This window comes from Telopea speciosissima, chromosome 1 (genome assembly GCF_018873765.1).
Source record: "Telopea speciosissima isolate NSW1024214 ecotype Mountain lineage chromosome 1, Tspe_v1, whole genome shotgun sequence".
NCBI classification, from domain to species: domain Eukaryota; kingdom Viridiplantae; phylum Streptophyta; class Magnoliopsida; order Proteales; family Proteaceae; genus Telopea; species Telopea speciosissima.
In genome coordinates, this window is record NC_057916.1 from 68,289,032 (window position 1) to 68,295,659 (window position 6,628).

The window sequence follows — 6,628 nt, forward strand, 5'->3', positions numbered from 1 at the left end:
ATCACAAAGCTAGAAGATAAGTATAACTTTGATCACTAAGGTTAGGCCCCCTGAGCACATATCCTTATTTAGAAGAAGTTGCAACACAAGCAACCACTTCATTTGATAATTTTCCATTTTTTTTTGGAAATCTGAACAGCAGTATAAGCTTCCAAAGTATCAATAACAAAATAGTTTATATGAGAAGACTATTATGTCTCTGATTAAAACATCTTCAGTTTGTTGCTCTAATTTTTCATGTTTCTTGGCCTTCTCTTTCTCTAATAAGAAAATTTGTTCAGCTTTTGTTTACTGTTGACGTGATTGTACGTAGTTTTTCTTCAATCTTTACATTGGGAATAAGATCTTTAAAAATGCCGATCAAAATAGATTTGATTGTATCCCTGCTTTCAATCAAGGGCAAAGCAATAATCACAACAGTACCAATGGTACCCCATGCTATTGCAATGATAACCCAAAATGTGAAGTATCCCAAATTGAAGCTTTCTGCAAAAGAGATAAATAGATTTAGAACAATATATCTTGCAGAAATCTATGGAAAAGCATTGCTAAATATATAGTTCCAAAGCCAACTAATTCAAGTGCAAATGACATGTTTTAGTGTAAGCTCTGTTTGGACCTCTGAGAATCCAAACTGCCAGGAAAGATATAAAGATATGATTTATGGTAAAGTGTTAGGAATGTTTTGAAAGCTTGATGGGAATTCATCCAAGTATCTAGATCAACTAAGAAGAAGTCATAGATGAACTTACTTGCTGGAAGAGAGAGAACAGGCCACAATATCAAAATCACAATAGTGAAACAGATACTCCATTTTAATACCCAAGCTTTTGCAATTTTCAGCTTTTCCTCCTTGAATTCTTCATCTGGCAAATCACTAATATCCTTTTCAACCATGGTTATCTGCTTGGTGCTCTCCCAATCATAATTCTGTGGCCACAGAAGACTAGACACAGTATGGATAACTCCACTAGTCACTATAGAGACAATGTTTCCAGCAAGTGTTACTCCATTCCTGCCGGTAGTGTCAAGATTTACTCGGCCATACACTATTTTTGTCATTGTTAACCATGTGATAACTCCACAAATGCAGCCAGTGATCATTCCAGCAATGGCACCTGATGCATTTGCCTTCTTCCATAGAAGCAAGTAAGCTAGAGGTATAAAAGCTGAACCAATGATAACTCCCATGGCTAGATACATCCAGCCCAATGAAACTCCTGCCATATTCAGTATCACTGCTAGCACTCCCATCAAACATCCGAAGGTCAGAATGGCAAACCTCGAAGCTTTCAGAATTTGCTTTCCAGTTGCATTTGGATTGATATAGGTCCGGTATATGTCATATGTGAACAAGGAAGAAACAGCAATTAGCTCAGCAGAGCCACCGGATGTCACAGCCCTGAAAACAGAACATAAATTTTGATAAAGCACATGTGGACCTATTTTTCTTCACTGAGATTATATCTATGCATAAATACATATTAAACATCTATTGCAAGTTTGGTCCTTTTTCTCAGCAAGTTTCTTGTTGGAAAGGCATATCAAGCTCATTTATGATGTATGGATCTGAATGTTGGGTAGTAAAAAAACGAACATATAAACAAACCTAGTGTGGCTGAAATGAGGATGTTGAGACAGATGAGGGGCAAAACTAAAAAAAAATATAAAAAAAAGGAATGAACAAATTAGAGCTAGTTTAGGTGCAGCTCCGATACATGATAAGTTATGAGAAAGTCGTTTGAGGTGGCATGGATATATGCAACGGAGGCCTTTGAATGTCCAGTGTGGAGGGGTGATTTCATTCAGATTGAAGGGGTGAAAAGAGCCGGGGTAAGCCTGAAATGACTCTAGGAGAAGTGGTGAGGAAAGACATGCATAGCTTAGGACTAGTAACCAGTATAGTTTTTCTGATTGGAGAAAAAGGACAACCCATTTAGTTGGGAAAAGGCTGAGATGAGTTGAATGTTATATCTCTATTCTAACCCACCAATACTGCATACATCCAGATCAGTGAATTGGGAAGAATCACCTTGCACACTATATCTGAAAATACTATTGGTTGTTGATCTTAACCCTACTTGAAGAAGATGTAAACAGAGCAAAAAGCTCTGCAACTCATTAAAAGAGGTTGTGTAATGGTACTTGAAAGGAGTGAAGAAACAGACAATATATCAAAAAGGAAAATTTATACTCCCATGAACTACTTGTCCTCCATTTCCCTCTGTGAAAGATTATATAGTTCTCTTAATTCCAAAAAAATAATGAAATGTGAAAAGAAAATGATGGAAATAAACGATAAAGCTCTGAAGGGAAGTGAGACTCACATAAAAAGCATGGTAAGAAGTATAAATGACCCTGCTTTTCCCATCAAAGCTATAGCTATAGCAGGAGGAACAAGTCCACGACTGGCCTCACTTGCTGTTATTGGTAGATCAAGAGCTAAGGCTCCTAAACCGAGTGATGTAGCCAAAGAGAAAGGCACTGCAAACCAAACCAAGCCACCCAACAAGTAGCCCTTGTGAGTTGATGAAGGTCGTGCAGCAATGGCACTCATCCAAAATCCCTGAGGTACCAAAGTCAAAAATTTAAACAGTTATAAGAAAATAAAGTTACTTAACTATTGATTGAGTAGTCTCCCGCTTAAACCAATGAACTGAAGCAGTCAAATTGTGATATGAAAATAAAGTTAGGGTCAACCTGAAAATATTTATAACAGATATTGAGAAAGTATCTCCAGAAGAACAAATAAAACTTACATTGTCCGCGCAAACAGTGGCAAAATTGACAATGACTTGGATAACTCCAAAAATAAGACCACCAGAACTTAACATTGTTAGGTAGGATCCATTGTAGTTCCCACTAACAGGTCCACAGGCCTGTCCAGCATGAGAAATTGGCTCTTGACATATTCTTGATTTGCTGGTAACTTCCATGAGTTGATTGAAGACGACTGTTGGACTACCCAGCTTGCTACTTGCTGTGTAAACCAGGTATACAAAGATGACCAAAATCGCATGCACTGATAGAGCAATACATCATGAAATTAGTTTATTAAACCTCAAACAGTATAGATAAAAAATATAGGCCTCTTTTGATTTTAACTAATCTTATCTAAATTAACACATATCAGAGATTGCAAAAAGTTCAGGTATTGTACCTATAACAGAATGTATATAGCTAGCCAAGAAAGTAGCTTTTAGTCCCCCAGCCAATGTGTAGACCATGACACCAAGAGGGATTAGAAAGCTTGCAGCATAAATGTTGACCCCAGTAAGAGCATTGACAACCGCAGAACCACCAAGAATAAGATTGGCCGTTGTAATAATATTTGTCATGAAGCAGAAGCAAAGGAAGACGATATGAGCTTTAGGTCCCCATCTGAAAGAGGGAGTGAGAGATTTCAATCAAAATACAGGAGAGCTAAATTTATCATCTGGTAACTAATACATACTATGTCATGCAATTAGTAGTATATAAAACTTACCGAGCTCTTACTATTTCACAGACTGTATGAGCATGAGGAGCCTTTCGTTTGATCTCTATTGCGATAATACCAAACATGAGTACCTGTCTCGTAGAAAAAGTAAACCATTATATGATTTTTTTCATGTATCCCCAAGAAAGAAGAGAGCAATTGTATCACTTCAATACATATGACATAAGATTGTATGACAGACCTGAACAGTGGCACCACTTGCATACCAGTAAGGACCACTAACACCATACTCCCAGGCTACATTGGAGCTTTGCAAGATTGTAGCAGCATAAGTCCACTTTAAGAATCCAAATATCAAAAAAAATGTTAAGTTCCCATTGTAATTTATTCCAATTCAGCTACAGCGCCTACAGGTGACTACCGGCACAGAAGCATGTTACCTGAGAAACTATGACACTAGCAATGAGTCCTGTTTTAACAGTTCTTCCTGCAGTATTGAACCATTCAGATGTGTGTTGTGCCCCTGAATATCGCTTCTCAAGCCATACCTAATTATAGAAGATACAATATATTAAAAAAAAAAAATCAAAAGAACAGACACTTGACATTATTAAGCAAAGAAGAGAAAATGAAATTGAGTTAAATTAGACTCAGAAGAAGCATGATCTGAGTTCAATTAAAGATAGAGATTTGATCTTCTTTATTCCTACACTGAACTGAGCACCCCAAAAATTCTGATATTGAGGAAAAGAACTCTTGGGGACTAATCCAAACTATCACATTGGCAAAAATATACTTTGTTTGCATTTTTTTTTTCTCCAGATTTTATTGATTAAAATAGAAAAGTTGAGCTTAATAAGTGGAAAAATAGAGAACTAGAAAGAATGCTAATTCCACTGTGGCATATAACTTTCTTTCATGCTTATGTTCAGCATTGATTGAACCCAAGAAGCCATTTTTTGGTACTTGGTAGTCAACTCAACTTGTCCATTCATATATTTCTCATTCAGAAACAGTTTCAAGGAACCTAGAAGAGGATCTTAATATAATAAGATTGGCAGCATCATCAGAATTTGAAAGGTCTCTTCATCCAATACCAGTGATTTCTTGAATTGAAAATCTCCACAAAATACCTAAAATCATAGGAGTTGAAACTTGGTCCAAAATTGATGCTTTATGGAAGTAACCTAGAGATTTTTACCATAGAAAGAGAGAACTACACTAGCCTTTGTTTTGCATATTTTGCTAGAATTTTTTCAATTTTATGACACTGATGTGCTTTGTGTGTGTGATCACTTTGAATTGCTTCCTTATGATCATTATGAAAACTGCTAGAATGACAAAAAATGTCAAAGATTAAGGTTGTGTTTGGTATGCATTCTCGGAATAGATTCTGGGTCTATAACGTTCTAAAGTGAGAAAATAGAAAGCTTCAGAATGCATTCTAAACCCGGAATTTATTTAAAAAATGCATACCAAACACAGCCTGAGACTATCAGGGCCGAGTCTTCCTTTACTTGTCGTGAAAAGAGAATCTCTTAATCCACAGATTCTAGTGGTTGGATTGGACTCTAGGATCAGTGTCAAGGGCATTTTTGAAATTTTAACCATAGGGTGTAGAGAGAATAATGACACCCCAATGGCTAGATTCTCTTCACTCATATATGAAGAAATTTTTATTTTTAATATCAATTATATTAGCAACTTTATTAAATGGGAAATAAATATATGAAGGTACACAAAAATACTGACTAATGATTAATAAGAACAACACTAATGACAAAAATAACAACAAATAATAATAGCAGTATGTAACAAGCAGTTTTTTAAGTGGGTCCCACCTAGGAAGACACCCCACACTAACCTCACTCCTCCTAGTGACCCATAGTCAATCATAACAACAGAACCAGATTTACCCTGACCAATTCAGAGTCATCCCTACGTCCAAACATGCAGTTATGCCTCCCCCCCCCCCACCCCCCAATTTAGTCTCTTTTTTTCTTTTCAAAACCATCCATTTTTATTGATCCCACCAAAGTCACTCAATTCAGTGAAAAACTAATGCAGTGAATACGTTTCATGGTCACGAATGGAAGGGGAGTTTAGTTCCACATCGGTCAGGTAGTGTGCGATGTTTGACTTATAATCTTGGAAGGGTCTCTCCACCCTGGAACTCGGTGTTTTGGGTTGGACGCCATTAAAAACAGAGAATACAAACTCAGAAACAAACACTCAAAATAGATGTCAAAAAGAAAGAATGAAAAGCTCCAAAGTTCCATACATACCAGGAAAGAGGTGAAGAAGGCAAAGAAAGCTCCAAAACCCAAAATAACAGAATACCCAACAGCTTGATTGAGAGATGCGTTACCCTCAAAAAAGCTAGTCTGCCGGATACAGCTTCCATCGGGGCCAACATGATAGTACTGAGCAGAGAACCCGAACGGTGGGCACTGCACAGAAGAAGAAGAAGCCATGAGAACTAATGGCTTCTTTGTTTGCTCTGTTCTTAATCCATCTCTCTTGGGGACTAAACGGCTATATATAAAGAGAGGGAAGTTGAAGAAATGAAGGATATGATGATGTTTGGGTGACAGCAGGGAACTCTGACATCAACTTTTAAGTATCTGCCTCTCTTAGCTCTTTGGATTATGAAATTTGAAAATAACTCTTGGGCTTGGCTACAATATCTCTGCCTATCACTCTCTCTGTCTATCACTCTCAGAGTAAAAATTTTGAATATTCATACTTTTTTTTTTTTTTTTTTTTATTGTTTCAGTATCTATTTTAGATTCCAACTATGATCAATTGATTTTTATATTTTTTTTATTTTATTGGCATCCTCTGAGAGAGAGAGATAATTCTTAGGCTATGTTTGGTATGCATTCTAGGTCGATTTCGCATTCTCGGGTGATAAAAACTTTTTCATCCAGAATGCGAAATCAACCTAGAAATTGTTAATTTCCATTTCAGCTAGGATTATTGTTAGAAAGCCGAAACAAAAATGAGAGGATAGAAAGATGGCCTGAGTCGAACGAAATCGTTCTGTCCTTAAGACAGTATTTGCACCCTCCTAATCCTGCAAAGGGTTGCAGCAAACCTGCCTCCCAAGATAAATCAGGCGGATTGTTACTGGTTGCAGAGACAATGACACTGTGAAGCTATCAGAGATTTTTTTGATATATGGACTGA

General features: G+C 36.8%; 1 pseudogene; it reads right to left on the reverse strand.

Moving 5' to 3' along the window:
- On the reverse strand, positions 1 to 5,913 carry LOC122661639 (annotated as a pseudogene).
- Positions 5,914 to 6,628: the final 715 nt, after the last annotated feature.